This window comes from Carassius auratus, chromosome 22, assembly GCF_003368295.1.
Source record: "Carassius auratus strain Wakin chromosome 22, ASM336829v1, whole genome shotgun sequence".
NCBI lineage: Eukaryota > Metazoa > Chordata > Actinopteri > Cypriniformes > Cyprinidae > Carassius > Carassius auratus.
The window spans coordinates 30,861,016-30,877,906 of record NC_039264.1 but is presented as its reverse complement, the minus strand read 5'-3'; positions in this window follow the sequence as shown (position 1 = coordinate 30,877,906).

Sequence of the window (16,891 nt, the reverse complement as noted above, 5' to 3'; positions counted from 1 at the left end):
CTGTGTGGTATGGCGCCTGCAACGCGTCCTGTCGAAAGACTCTGCAACGCATAGTGAGAACAGTTGAGAAGATCATTGGTGTCTCTCTACCCTCCCTCCAGGACATTTATGGAACAGGTCTCACCCGCAAAGCCCTCTGCATCACAGGTGATCCCACTCACCCATCACACAGCTTCTTCAGCCTGCTACCATCAGGGAGGAGACTGCGGAGTCTCCAGGCCAGGACCAGCAGACTGAAGGACAGCTTCATCCACCAGGCTGTCAGGAAGCTGAACTCCCTCCCGAACCTGCCCCCCCTCCCCTCTTCTTCCCCAGGCACCACTGAACTATGAACCCCCCCCCCCCACTAATTATATGATGACATGCACTAGTCACTTGTGCAGCATTGGTCTGCTCACTCACCGCTCACTACCTCATTCGGCATGGAACTGATGTCTTTCCACTACCTCATCAGTCAGTTAAATAACTGCTCTTGGTCACTTGTCACTTTAATCAGACTTAAGATATTTTTAATAAGTGATTTTTTTTTTTTTTTTTTTTTTTTTGCACTAAAAAATCTTTTAACTGCACTGTTGTTCACTTCATTGATTTGCACTATATCTGTCATTTACCTTGCGCTGCTTTATTTAACTTTATTTTTAACTTTTATTTTTATTATATGTCTTTTTTTATCATTCCCTTATTGTATAATTGTATCTACATTTTATATTGATCTAGTTATTTTTTTAGGCTTTAATGTTAATGTTATCTGTATGCACCGGGGTCTGAGAGTAACGCAATTTCGATTATCTGTATGTATGTACTGTACATGTGGAAATTGACAATAAAGCAGACTTGAACTTGAACTTGAAATCAAAGCAGCACTCAGATCCAATAAAACTAAGATTTTTAACTAGGAATCATTTTTACAGAAACATTTACAGTATCAGTTTCTTTAAATTTTTAAAACAACTTTCTCAAGGATCTTTGAGAAAAAGGGTAGATTAGAAATAGGACAAAAACCACAGAACATAGGTGGAACGAGTATTTGTTTTAACCAATTTGTTAATAACCATTAACAGATCAAGACCAATGGTGTACCAAAGGTATGACCATGGGTTGGACTGGAAACCCACAGAGTGAAGTTAAAAGACACCACCGCAAACATGAATATTAAAATTGCCCGACAGCATTATTTTTTCATGCCTGATAACCAAATCCCCCATTAAAACAGCAAGTTCACTTATAAAGTCTTTATTATGGTGAGGAGGGTAATGTATTAGAGCAGTGGTTTTTCAAACCGGTTCTGGAGGCACCCCTGTGCTGCACATTTTGCATGTCTCCTCATCTAACACACCTGATTCAAATCATCAGCTCATTATAGAGACTTCAAGACCTGATTTGGGTGTGTCTAATAAGGGGCTGTACAAAGGCCCCAATCCAATTCTAGATTCACGTCATCATCCGTCGTCTAGCTCTTACAATACACACATATGCTGGTGTGCATTAGAGCCTTTAATTATCGTTCTGTATTAATGAGCTGCTTACTGACACACACACATATTGGAAATCGCGCAGCTCACACATCCAGGAAAAAATAAACCATTAACAGATCAAGACCAATGGTGTACCAAAGGTATGACCATGGGTTGGACTGGAAACCCACAGTTTAAAAGACAGAGTGAACCGCAAACATGAATATTAAAATTGCCCGACAGCATTATTTTTTCATGCCTGATAACCAAATCCCCCATTAAAACAGCAAGTTCACTATAAAGTCTTTATTATGGTGAGGAGGGTAATGTATTAGAGCAGTGGTTTTCAAACCGGTTCTGGAGGCACCCCTGTGCTGCACATTTTGCATGTCTCCCTCATCTAACACACCTGATTCAAATCATCAGCTCATTAGTAGAGACTTCAAGACCTGATTTGGGTGTGTCTAATAAGGGAGCTGTACAAAGGCCCAATCCCAATTCTATTTTATACCAATATTCCCCTAAGGATTTGGGACACCACTACTGTGCCATCACACGTCATCATCCGTCGTCTAGCTCTTACAATACACACATATGCTGGTGTGCATTAGAGCCTTTAATTATCGTTCTGTATTAATGAGCTGCTTACTGACACACACACATATTGGAAATCGCGCAGCTCACACATCCAGGAAAAAATAAACTCGTCAACGCTGTCCCACTACTTTTATTAAATACAGTTTAAATACTGAATCGCTACATTATATTTTCCAGCGACGAGAGGATACAATCGCTATTTTTAAGTAAACTCACTATAAAAAGATAAATGCACAGACGCGAATACACGCAACTTCCATTTCTCTCTCTCTCTCTCTCTCTCTCTCGAATAGGCAATATTTGAGAAAATTGTTTAGGGATTTCTAATTATTGGGAGGATTAGCCCCCATCAATGTCTACGGCAGTTATAGCCCTGATCAGACATATGCTGTGACACTATCATGCAGTCTGTAATGATATGACATTAGCAAATATTAGCAATTTTTTTGCAAACATTTCTTTGAGTAACATTGCCGTTAATATGAACTCACAATTGAATGGAACATAAAACGAATGATTACTTTTCTATAAAAAAAAAATGTTATGCCAAAAATGCTTACTTTATGTGTCTTTTTGTTTGCTGTAGCAGCCATGTTGCCAAGATAATTCATACCCCTTCGTTTGAAGTGTGGTCCCGAAAAATCTTCATTTGAAGGGCTATCTGGCCCTTCCCCTTACCCCTACCCCTCCAACCAAAAGAGAATCGAGAGACCCCTACCCCTAAGGGCTAAGGAATAGAATTGGGATTGGGCCAAAGTGTGCAGGACAGGGGTGCCTCCAGGACAGGTTTGAAAAAAACTGTATTAGAGCTATAGTGATGGGATTTACTATGAATAACTGTAAAAGTTGCACCTCAAAAGTGGTATATGAGCCACTAGATAGAGAACAACAGTGAAAAGTGAGTTTAAAAACAGTAGCAAGGCCACCCCTGTGGCCCGATATATGACTACACTGGATGTGGAACGGATTGACATGACAAATCCCTTAAAATAAACTAATGTAATTTTATTTCTGATGTGTTCGATTGTGACCAGTGTAGATAAGATGTTAGGATCACAAGGAAGGCAATTCAGAGACTGTGTTTTTTCACAACTTACACTAAACAGCATCTTGTAATCCTTAGAGGCATATGGTTTTGTTGATGGAGTAATCCTGTGTTTGCCTCTCTTTAGTATTTTCTTTCCCCATTACATGTGCGAATCAGTGGTCAGGGCTAAAGAGGTAATAATATCGAAACAGGCGTTGATCATCTTCAGCAGACTGTCATAATGTGACATTCCAAAACAAGTCGTTTTCTGAGTTTGGTTTCAATAAAAGCTGTTTTTGAACTAACAAGGAAGTTTTGAGTTCTGAAACTTACAGGATGTTTGTATAGTACATTGGGGTCAAAAACATCAAGGACAATTCAATCAGGACCACTTCCGTCAAGTATATTTAATGACAATTATAATTGCATACAGTTAGTGTTGGCGGTATGTTTATGTTCTGGGCAACACTCCACACGCCTGTCCATGCAGCCATGCTTGGACAGAGTGGGGAGAGCAGCAAGACAAACCCCCCTGGGGTACAGAACAGAACCATTATAAGCATACATAATTACAATTCACAATTACATGAGTTGTAAACAAAATGTCATAGAGACTACTTCCAATGAAGACAATGTAAAGAAAGAAAAAGTTAGATCAGATTACAGGTTCAGTTGGTGGAGTTGGGGTTGGAGGAGGGAGTTAATTGCAAGCAGCAATGCGATGGAGAGACACTGAATAATGGGAATTTAAATAGACCGCAGGTGATAGGTGTCAAGACTGGGTTGGTACACGTCAGGAACAGCTGACTGTCAGCTGATGCAAGCATGACTAACATGACCTGACTGAACTAACGCGATGCTCTATTTTAAATTCTTAGTTCATGACCCCTTTCAGTAACTGCAAACTGGTGGTCTGGTGAGATGATGTGTAAAATATAAAAGGTCTCTAGGCCTTTTGGGTTCAGTTTTACATTAAATTACACAGTAAACTGACAAGGAGCACAATTCATTTTATGGATAAATATTTTAAAGGTAATTTCTAGAATAGGTCATTAATCTGTTAAATGTTACATTTTCATTCCTGTTCTAGACTTTCAAACTGCAGTATCACTGAAGAAGGTTATAAACCTAATTTGGTCACTTTCTGTGATTCTCCACGGCATATTTGAAGATGTATGCAAGCAAAAAAAATTAATGAATGAATAAGGGGCCGTTCACACATCGCGCCTAAAAACCCTAAAAAGGCGTGCCGCTTTCTCCTTCTCCAAAGCGCTCGGGCAGAAGCTCTCCTGAAGCGTCTGCCATTGCTAAGCAACAATGACGCGCTCTCTCCATGAAAACGCGGAAATTTCAGCAAAGGATAAATGGATTTGCAGCACAAAAAAATCGCTTTCAATACCTCTGCTACTAAATTTATTTCAAAATGGCAATCCATATACAGCTATGATCAGCTGTTCCTTCATCTTGGCTGAGCTTTCAACGTTGTTACGTGAAAGGATGAAGCTGAATGTTTAGTTCTTGTCACTTGACCTGTGGTGCGCTTGCGGCATTCTGAAAAGTTGAGATGTTTTTAACTCGATGCGGTGCGGACGCGCCTGGAAAAAACGGGCGCGTCGCACAGCGTGCGCATCGCAAATGCGTCTCTTTCATTATGAGTGTGCATACCGCGCGCCTACATTGGAAATAACAAACTTGAGCACTAGATAAGACGCGATATGTGAATGGCCCCTTAGAACTGCGGTCTTCTACAGTACTTCAGTGACCGAATTCAAGAACATTGTTGGGGCATCTCTCAAGCAACGAATAAACACCACTAACTTGGAGAATGCAGTAAAAACCCCTCTTCTGGCGTCCGCCCTAGACCCTCGGCACAAACATCTCCGGTTTCTCGATAAAAACATGAGAGAAGTAAGAAAAAAAACTTTTTTTAACTTTATCAGAGCATTTTCCTTGATGTGAGTGGTGCGGATGCAGCCGCCGCCGTCAACGATGAAGAGGATGCAATGCCCACTCGTCGGAAAAGGCTGAGCCAGTTCTTCAGCAAAGATTACGCAATGCTCTATTTTAATTTCTCAGTTCATGACCCCTTTCAGTAACTGTAAACTGGTGGTCTGGTGAGCTGATGTGTAAAATATAAAAGGTCTCTAGGCCTTTTGGGTTCAGTTTTACATTAAATTACACAGTAAACTGACAAGGAGCACAATTCATTTTATGGATAAATATTTTAAAGGTAATTTCTAGAATAGGTCATTAATCTGTTAAATGTTACATTTTCATTCCTGTTCTAGACTTTCAAACTGCAGTATCACTGAAGAAGGTTATAAAGCTCTGGCTTCAGCTCTGAGATCAAACCCTTCACACCTGATAGAGCTGGATCTCACAGGAAATGATCCTGGAGAATCAGGAGTGAAGCAGCTCAGTGATTTACTACAGGATCCAAACTGTCAACTCAAGACACTGAGGTGAGACGTGATGAAATAATATAAATTAAATGATACTCATGTGAATTATTTATATTAATCTGTTCTATTCTGTTATTTCACTGATTCAGTAAGGTACAACATTTGTTGCATCAAAAATCTTCTAAATGATCAAACATGAAAGATCTGATGCAGCTGCTGTTGTTGTTTTGCTGATAAATGTTACTTAATGCACTGTACATTAAGTAGGGGTGTGCACGGATAGTCGAACATTCGAATATTCGTTCTGCTCTAATTATTCGATAAATAAAAATGATATTTGAATTTCTAAAAAAAAAAAAAAAAGTTCAATAAAACCTAATTTGGTCACTTTCTGTGATTCTCCACGGCATATTTGAAGATGTATGCAAGCAAAAAAAATTAATGAATGAATAAGGGGCCGTTCACACATCGCGCCTAAAAACCCTAAAATGGCGTGCCGCTTTCTCCTTCTCCAAAGCGCTCGGGCAGAAGCTCTCCTGAGGCGTCTGCCATTGCTAAGCAACAATGACGCGCTCTCTCCATGAAAACGCGGAAATTTCAGCAAAGGATAAATGGATTTGCAGCACAAAAAAATCGCTTTCAATACCTCTGCTACTAAATTTATTTCAAAATGGCAATCCATATACAGCTATGATCAGCTGTTCCTTCATCTTGGCTGAGCTTTCAACGTTGTTACGTGAAAGGATGAAGCTGAATGTTTAGTTCTTGTCACTTGACCTGTGGTGCGCTTGCGGCATTCTGAAAAGTTGAGATGTTTTTAACTCGATGCGGTGCGGACGCGCCTGGAAAAAACGGGCGCGTCGCACAGCGTGCGCATCGCAAATGCGTCTCTTTCATTATGAGTGTGCATACCGCGCGCCTACATTGGAAATAACAAACTTGAGCACTAGATAAGACGCGATATGTGAATGGCCCCTTAGAACTGCGGTCTTCTACAGTACTTCAGTGACCGAATTCAAGAACATTGTTGGGGCATCTCTCAAGCAACGAATAAACACCACTAACTTGGAGAATGCAGTAAAAACCCCTCTTCTGGCGTCCGCCCTAGACCCTCGGCACAAACATCTCCGGTTTCTCGATAAAAACATGAGAGAAGTAAGAAAAAAAACTTTTTTTAACTTTATCAGAGCATTTTCCTTGATGTGAGTGGTGCGGATGCAGCCGCCGCCGTCAACGATGAAGAGGATGCAATGCCCACTCGTCGGAAAAGGCTGAGCCAGTTCTTCAGCAAAGATTACGCAATGCTCTATTTTAATTTCTCAGTTCATGACCCCTTTCAGTAACTGTAAACTGGTGGTCTGGTGAGCTGATGTGTAAAATATAAAAGGTCTCTAGGCCTTTTGGGTTCAGTTTTACATTAAATTACACAGTAAACTGACAAGGAGCACAATTCATTTTATGGATAAATATTTTAAAGGTAATTTCTAGAATAGGTCATTAATCTGTTAAATGTTACATTTTCATTCCTGTTCTAGACTTTCAAACTGCAGTATCACTGAAGAAGGTTATAAAGCTCTGGCTTCAGCTCTGAGATCAAACCCTTCACACCTGATAGAGCTGGATCTCACAGGAAATGATCCTGGAGAATCAGGAGTGAAGCAGCTCAGTGATTTACTACAGGATCCAAACTGTCAACTCAAGACACTGAGGTGAGACGTGATGAAATAATATAAATTAAATGATACTCATGTGAATTATTTATATTAATCTGTTCTATTCTGTTATTTCACTGATTCAGTAAGGTACAACATTTGTTGCATCAAAAATCTTCTAAATGATCAAACATGAAAGATCTGATGCAGCTGCTGTTGTTGTTTTGCTGATAAATGTTACTTAATGCACTGTACATTAAGTAGGGGTGTGCACGGATAGTCGAACATTCGAATATTCGTTCTGCTCTAATTATTCGATAAATAAAAATGATATTTGAATTTCAAAAAAAAAAAAAAAAGTTCAATAAAACGTAATTTGGTCACTTTCTGTGATTCTCCACGGCATATTTGAAGATGTATGCAAGCAAAAAAAATTAATGAATGAATAAGGGGCCGTTCACACATCGCGCCTAAAAACCCTAAAATGGCGTGCCGCTTTCTCCTTCTCCAAAGCGCTCGGGCAGAAGCTCTCCTGAGGCGTCTGCCATTGCTAAGCAACAATGACGCGCTCTCTCCATGAAAACGCGGAAATTTCAGCAAAGGATAAATGGATTTGCAGCACAAAAAAATCGCTTTCAATACCTCTGCTACTAAATTTATTTCAAAATGGCAATCCAAAAACAGCTATGATCAGCTGTTCCTTCATCTTGGCTGAGCTTTCAACGTTGTTACGTGAAAGGATGCTCTCTAGTTCTTGTCACTTGACCTGTGGTGCGCTTGCGGCACACACACACATACACACACACATACATATACACGTCTGAACCTGCAGTTCCTCTCATAATGAGCAGAATTACTGTTGCATCAACACAGACATCAGATAAATAAAACTATCCAGAGATGGTCTGAACCCAGATCATGTTCCTGTTAGTGGATCATTAATCCAGTGTTTGGTGAATTCTGCTACATAATAATAGGAAGAGCCGGCATCAAAAGATCAACTAAATATATCACTATGAATGCTTAACTGTCACAAGCTAGTTATCTCTTTGTTAACTTTCCTCATCTCCTGCTTAAAAGCCAGAAATATCATCAGAGTTCCCATTCGAAAGCCTCAGTCGATGCTGCGCTGCTCAGCGCATTGGGAAACGTCTTATTCGTGACCAACTGTGAATAATGTAACACGTCGATAAAATTGACCCGGTGGTAATATAGCCTCAGGTGATGACGTCTTCGGGGCACGCGCCCGCAACACTGGGCTATAAATAGATACGCCACAGGTGCATCAAAAGGTCTTTTGTCTTCAGATCATTCTATGCATGTGTGCGTCAGGAAGATTCTTCTCGTCGGCTACAGATCTTCATAGAATTAGTCAACGAAATGGTAAGGGTTGTGTTCCTCCATGCTCTCGTCCTATGTATGAGCTGGATACACATGTTTACTGTTTTGTTTGTTTGGGGGAAGAGCACGCGGTTCTGGCTTTAGAGACGGGCGAGTGCGAGCATTGTGTACTGCTATCAGTGAAGATGCTTCGTGCTCATCTGAACTATTTTCAGACTGCACCCACCTTTTCATCAGAGGGCTCCCGTGCGGATTTGCACCGCACACCGGCCCACCTCTGAGCATTCCTCTCGCAAGACGAAATCGGTCGAGGAACTGCTCGAGGTGGTTACTCGCGCGGTGGACATGTTACAGCTTGACTGGCCACGCGAACAAGAGACCCCCAAATGTAGTAAGCTGGAGGATAGGTTTCTGTCGGGTGGTAGGAGAGAGAGACCACAACATCAGTCTCTCCTCTTTTTCGAGGACCTCCATGATGAGCTATCGAAGTCATGGAGCAAACCGTATACTTCCCGCGTCTTTGTGCCCTCGACAATTACTTTTTCAACTATCGTGGATGCGAAGTCGCGGGGGTATTCGGAGATGCCGCGGGTTGAAGAGACACTTGCGAGGTATCTCTCACCCGAGTCTGTATCCTCAGTTACGAAACCTACTCTCACCACTAAGCCTTGTAAAATAACATCATCGCTAGTGGATAAAGCTTACCAAGCTGCAGGTCAGGCTGGTGCTGCACTGCACACGATGGCAGTGTCAATGACATACGAAGCGTTCGCTGAGCTTCGTCTGGCCACAGATTTGTCCCTCCGTGCAACCAAGCAGACAGCCTATGCCATTGGCCGATCGATGTCAGCTTTAGTCAGCACGGAGAGGCATCTGTGGCTTAATTTGACAGGCATTAAGGAGAGGGAACATTTGTTTCTTTTAGACTCTCCTATTTCTCCATCGGGCCTGTTTGACGATTTGGTTAATACGGTTGTCAACAGGTTTAGGGAGGTGAAGAAACATGAAGCGTTTGTTCAGTTCCTTCCTCGCCGCACTCAAAGGGAGGGGCCGTCAGCCACCCAGCCTCACCCCGATCCTTCAAAGGCCAGGGAGGTTAAGAAGCAGAGCGTGGCGAACCGTGCTCCCCCTCGTAGGGATTGGGAAAAGGTTCGCCGTGCTCAGCAACCTCCCAGACCAGACATCAGGACTGTCCTTGATAAGAAGAGGAAGTCCTGACACCCTGGCGCCCTTGCTGGTGGGGGTAGTCCCTCACGTGATGGTGTGTGCTCGAGAGCTTTTCACCACGCCCCGTTACCCTTACAAAAGGTACCCTTCCAGCGAGGTATTAGATAAAACCAGGAGATCGTTCTGCCAACCCTGTCGGTGTTTCAGGGTGCAGCAATCTCCGGCGAGCGATTCTCTCAGTTACTGCCTGGAAACTAGCGGTGCTAAGAGGCTTGCTACTTTTACGGAGGCCTCTAGAGCAGCTAGCACAGTTGTTCACTGCCGGTCCGCTACTTCAGGGCACTGAGCTAGTGGCTCTGGGCACACGAGGAAGTGGTTGCTGAGCTTCGTCGAGACATGAATTTGTCTCATGGGAAGGGGCCATTGGCACCGTATTACACTGTGCCCGTCTCTCCTCAGTGCTCTCAGGAGACCGTTCTGCCAACCCTGCTGGTGTTTTAGAGCGCAGCGATCTCCAGCGAATGCTTCTCTCAGTTACTGCCCGGAAAATAGCGGTGCTAAGAGGCTCGCTACCTCTACGGAGGTCTCTAGAGCAGCCAGTTTGGTCTTCCCCTGCCGGTCTGCCGATTCAGCACACAAGGGAGTGTTCGCTCGCGTCATTCAGCAGATTACAGCAGATACTTCCTGGTTCCCAAAAAGGGTTGGGGGAGTGCGCACAATCTTGGGTCTTCGAGCAAGATGCCTCCCTGATGGGCTGGGAAGCAGTCTTGGATGGCCACCCAGCTCAAGGGGAATGGGGGGGTCATCAGCTCGATTGGCACATCAATTGCCTCGAGCTGTTGGCCGTATTCCTGGCTCTGAAATAGTTCCTCTATCATTTGAGGGGCTGTCACGTCCTAGTACGGGTGGACAACACCAGGTTACATTCCAGGGCGCTTGAACAGACACTACCGATGGGGGAATGGAAACTCCATCCAGAGGTAGTGAGACAGATTTGGAAAAAAATTTACGTAGCAGAGGTGGACCTCTTCACCTCCCATCAAACAGCGCAATGTCCCCTCTACTTCTCTCTGAGTCACCCAGCACCCCCCCTGGGTCTGGACGCGATGGCACACACATGGCCAAAAATGCACCTGTATGCGTTTCCTCCAGTGTCACTGCTCCTGGGAGTCCTAGCCTAGATTGGTCCTCTTCGCACACATTCATAAGATTTTATAGTTTGGATGTCCATGCTACTCCGGGCTCTCATGTCCTTGAGTCAACATCACAAGCTAATGTCTGAGGCCTTCTTGTGGTTTGATAGCACACCTGCACAACCTTAGGGGTCCAGACATTTTTCAAGCACGGCGGCGTGGGTATTCTCGTTCCCAATGCGCTGAGCAGCGCAGCATCGACTGAAGCTTTCGATAGGGAACGTTCCCAGTTACTTAACTGTAACCTTGTTCCCTGAGAAAGCGGAATGAGATGCTGCTCTGCATTGCCATACTGAATATGTCCCAAGACTGCTCTTCAGACAAAAATTCCTGTTGATGCACCTGTGGCGTATCTATTTATAGCCCCGTGTTGCAGGCGCGTGCCCCGATGACGTCATCAACCGAGGCTATATTACCACCGGGTCAATTCTATTGACATGTTACACACATTTTTCACAGCTGGTCACGAATAAGATGTTTCCCAATGTGCTGAGCAGTGCAGCATCTCATTCCGCTTTTTCAGGGAACATGATTACAGTCAAGTAACCGGGAAAGTTTCTTTTAAATAATTTACTTTTTTTTATATTTAAATGTTCAGCTGTTTAAACTTGAACTAGAGCTTTTAGTTACAATGTTTGATTCTCGTTAAATGTTTTGTGATGCAATGCACATTGAATTAATTCCAGCTTCATCTTCTTCAGGTTTTTGGGTCCTGCTGCAGATGAAGGCTGTCAGTATGTGACTGGAATTGTGGGTAAAAACCCGTTACTCCTGAGAGAGCTGAATCTGAGTGAACATGAACTAGGAGACACACGAGTGAATCAGATCGCTGCTCTACTTCAGGATAAACACTGTACACTCAACACACTGATGTGAGTTATTTTTTATTGTTACAAGGACACTTAAATTCTTGCTGCTGGGTGATTTTCGTGTATATTGTATAAAAGATTGCTGACTGAATAAAAACATAAGTGACTTTTGTAATTTGGTTGTCACCATCATCATCATCATCACCAGTATTGGTCATCTGTCAGCTAAAACATACTGGTAAATATTCAGGTTAAAACTGTAGTGTTTTCGCTTTATGCAGTCTGAAGAACAACTGTATCACAGAAGGAGGTTGTCAGGTTCTGGCTGCAGCTCTAAATTCAAACCCTTCAAATCTGACAGAGCTGGATCTGAGTGAGAATAAACTAGGAAACCCAGGAATGAAGATCATCTCCACTCTGTTTGAAAATGTACAGTGTAGACTGGAAAAGCTGAAGTAAGTATTTTAAAAAGTGTATCACATTAATTACCCAGACTCAAGTGACCCAACACAGTTTCATAAATGTGAAAATATTTCACACGTCTCATCAGGACTTCACAATTAATCCAAATAAACTTGAAATTGTGATATGGGTTAGTTCAGTTATCAAACACAAAAGGCTGCAGTTTAATTTATATATAGTCTACAGAGTGAAGTGTATTTACATGTGAGCAGATCAAGAGTATGTATCAATAAATCTTGTTCTTCAACCATTACACTCCAACATTTAGCATCAGAACACTGAAGAAGAAGCACCATGTCTTTAAAATAAACTGTTTTCATTATTCTAGTGAACTTTTGCCTGTGCACTAGTGATTAGATTCACTGTTGAAGCTTGAACATCAGAATAGAGTACAGATGACACATCCGGTGTGTAACGTCTGTGAGATGTCTGAGTCGAGGCGCTTGCCACTGGAGCTGCTGGAGACAAGACCTTGATTTAACTTTTTTTAAAGGATAACAGTGAGTTCAGTACACCGATGATTTTGAAGAAAAAACTGATCACTTTATCAATTGACAGCCTCTCCATTAATCTTTAACATGTTTACCACTAAACATTCATTTTGAGCTGAGCTATATTTGGAAATAAAAACTAAAATGCTTTTTTATAAGTTATTGAGAATTGTTTTATTTTCATTTTGTTTATTTGTCATAAAACTGAAAGCATTCAATAATTCAGAATCATATTTAATATGAAATATACACTGCTTAAAAAAATTAAAGGAACACTTGTTAATCAGAGTATAGCATCAAGTAAATTAAACTTCTGGGATATTGATCTGGTCAGTTACGTAGCAGAGGGGGTTGTTAATTCAGTTCAGCTGCTTTTGTGTTAATAAAATTAACAACAGGTGCACTAGATGGGCAACCATTAGAAAACCCCCAAAACAGGAATGGTTTTACAGACATTTTTTTCCTACTTATATTTTCTGATTGTTTTTCACTAGTTTTGCATTTGGCTAGGGTCAGTGTCACTACTGGAAGCATGAGGCGATACTTGAACCCTACAAAGTTTGCACAGGCAGTCCAATTTCATCCAGGATGACGCATCAATATGTGCCATTGCCAGAAGGTTTGCTGTGTCTCCCAGCACAGTCTCAAGAGCATGTAGGAGATTCCAGGAGACAGGCAGTTACTCTGGACAGCTGGACAGGGTAGTCGAGGTCCTTAACCCATTGTGTGCAAGGAGGAACAGGATGAGCACTACAAGAGCCCTACAAAATGACCTCCAGCAGGCCACTGGTGTGAATGCCTCTGAGAAAACAATCAGAAACAGACTTCATGAGGGTGTCCTGAGGGCCTGACGTCCTCTAGTGGGCTCTGTGCTCACTGCCTGGCACCGTGTAGCTTGATTGGCATTTGCCATTGAACACCAGAATTGGCAGGTCTGCCTCTGGCACTCTGTGCTTTTCACAGATGAGAGCAGGTTCACCCTGAGCACATGTGACAGATGTAAAAGGGTCTGGAAAAGTGGTAGAGAATGTTATGCTGCCTGTAACATTGTTCAGCATGACCGGTTTGGTGGTGGGTCAGTGATGGTCTGGGAAGGCGTATACATGGAGGAACACAGAGACCTCTACAGGCTAGACAATGGCACACTTACTGCCATTAGGTATCGGGATGGAATCCTTGGACCTGTTGTCAGACCCTATGCTGTTGCATTGGGTCCTTGTTCCTCCTGGTGAACGACAATGCCCGGCCTCATGTGGAGAGAGTATGCAGTCAGTTCCAGGAGGATGAAGGATTTGATACCATTGAATGTCTTTTTACAATACAAATCATTACAAAGCAACTTTACAGAAAATTACATTTCTACAATATTTAGTAGTAGCTTATAAGTGGTGACTGACTGTCAGTTTGTGCGCATATGACAGGATTTTTCTGAAAAATTAATACAAGACGTAGTCAGCCAGTCCAAGAACATTATTAACAGCAATTATTATATGATGCAGTCAAACTTGTAGCAATGTTTGTTAGTTCTGTTTGTTGATTCAGGGTTAGCATCATCTGGGGTCCTCTGAAGGGTCAGCATCATCTCTTCTTAGGTGTTCTGGATCCAGACTGGAGCTTGTGTAAATCTTAGTTACCGCGGGATGTAAATCCTAGCAGAAACAGAGAAACAAATAGAGACATCATTAGCATAGCTGCCGTTCCAAAAAAGCCAAATTAATTAGTTTAACCCAAGCTAAAGAATAAGAATGCACATTTGATTAGATATTACTGCAGTCACAATTTAAGAGACGCATTATTCAAATGCTTGGCGAAAGAGATGCGTTTTAAATCTAGATTTAAATAGAGAGAGTGTCTGAACCCCGAACATTATCAGGAAGGCTAATCCAGAGTTTGAGAGCCAAATGTGAAAAAGATATACCTCCTTTAGTGGACTTTGCTATCCTAGGATCCACCAAAAAAGGTTTGTGACCTTAGGGATCATGATGGATTGTAACGTGGTATAAGGCTAGTTAGGTATGCAGGAGCTAAACCATTTAGGGCCTTATAGGTAAGTAATGATAATTTGTAACTGATACGGAACATAATAGGTAGCCAGTGCAGAGACTGTAAAATTGGGCTAATATGATCATATTTTCTTGACCTCGTAAGGACTCTAGCTGCTGCATTTTGGACTACCTGTAGCTTGTTTATTGAAGAAGCAGGACAACCACCTAGAAGTGCATTACAATAGTCCAGTCTAGAGGTCATGAATGCATGAACTAGCTTTTCTGCATCAGAAACGGGTAACATGTTTTGTAGCTTGGCAATGTTTCTAAGGTTGAAGAATGCAGTTTTTGTAACATGGGAAATATGGTTTTCAAAAGACAAGTTGCTGTCTAATTTAACACCCAGATTTTTGACTGTAGAGGAGGTAACTGTACATCCGTCTAGTTGCAGATTGTAATCTACAAGATTCTGTGTACTGTTTTTGGTCCAATAATTAATATCTCTGTCTTATCCAAATTTAGTAGGAGATTAAATTTGTTGGTCATCCAATCTTTTACATTTTTAACACACTCTGGTAGCTTAGATAATTTAGAAGTTTCATCTGGTCTCGTTGAGATATATAGCTGAGTATAACAGGATAACAGTGGAAACTAATCCCGTATTTTCTAATAATATTACCAAGGGGCAACATGTATGTTGAAAATAGAAGGGGACCTAGGATAGATCCTAGTGGCACTCCATATTTTACTGGTGATAAATGAGATGACTCTCCATTTAAATAAACAAAATGGTAGCGATCGGACAGGTAGGATCTATACCATTTTAGAGCCTGCCTTGAATACCTGTATAGTTTTCTAATCTATCTATGAGTATGTCATGATCTATGGTGTCGAACACAGCACGGGCAGCTGTGGCCTAATGGTTAGAGACTTGAACTGGTTATCTGAAGGTCGCAGGTTCGAGTCTCGGTGCTGGCAGGAGTTGTAGGTGGGAAGGAGTGAATGAACAGCGCTCTCTTCCACCCTCAATACAGCACTCTCGTCCAGCCTCAATACCCATGGCTGAAGTGCCCTTGAGCAAGGCACTGAACCCCCAGTTGCTTCCCGGGTGCTGGATATATAGCTGTCCTCTGCTCCGGGTGTGTGTTCACGGTGTGATCACTTCTCACTGCTGTGTGCACTTGGATGGGTTAAATTCCGAGTATGGGTTACCATACTTGACAAATGGCAAATGTAACGACTTTCACTAAGATCAAGTAAAACTAGCAATGAGAGGCAGCCTTGATCTGATGCAAGAAGCAAGTCATTTGTAATTTTAACAAGTGTAGTTTCTGTGCTATGGTGGTGCCTGAAACCTGACTGAAATTCTTCATACAGATATTTTTTTTTGCAGGAAGGAGCTCAACAGAGCAGACACAACTTTTTCTAAAATTTTAGAAATAAATGGAAGATTTGAAATAGGCCTATAATTTGCCAGTTCACTAGGATCTAGTTTTGGTTTCTTAGTAAGAGGCTTAATAACTGCCAGCTTGAATGGTTTTGGGACGTGACCTAAAGATAACGATGAGCATGTTGGTTTAGATACAGTGATAAGTTTATTTAGCTCTTCCTGTCCTATAGTTGTAAATCACTGCAGTTTATCTTTGGGTGCAATGGATGAAACTGAAGTATTAGACACTATAGAATCTACGTTCGCTATTGTATTTCTTATGTTATCTATTTTATCAGTGAAGAAATTCATAAAGTCATTACTATAAAACGTTGATGGAATATTTGAATCAGGTGGCGTCTGGTAATTTAATTCAGCCACTGTGCTAAATAAAAACCTTGGATTGTTTTGGTTATTTTCTATGAGTTTGTTTATATGCTCCACCCTAGAAGTTTTTAGAGCCCGTCTATAGCTGGACATGCTGTTTTTCCACGCAATTCTAAAAACTTCCAAGTTTAATGTACTAGAGAAAATAGTGCCCATGTTTCCAGTCATTTTGTCTAGTTCATGTGTATTTTTAAGTACAAAGAGCAGTTGCGATAGATCAGGCAGGTTATTTGCGAATCTGTCTTTAGTGGCTGGAACAATAGTTCTGCCCAGACGGTAACGCTGAGACATATAGTTAATATCAGTGATGCGCAACATGCACGATTCAGGTTGATAATTTTAATTTCCATTAAACAATGTGGCATCTTTTTATTCCTTACAAATTACCCAGTCTATATCAGTATAGATATCCTGCATGATATTTTTCCCCATTGAGATCTGATTAGTTTTCAAAGTGTTCCTTTTAATTTTTTTTGAGCAGTGTATTTTCATCTA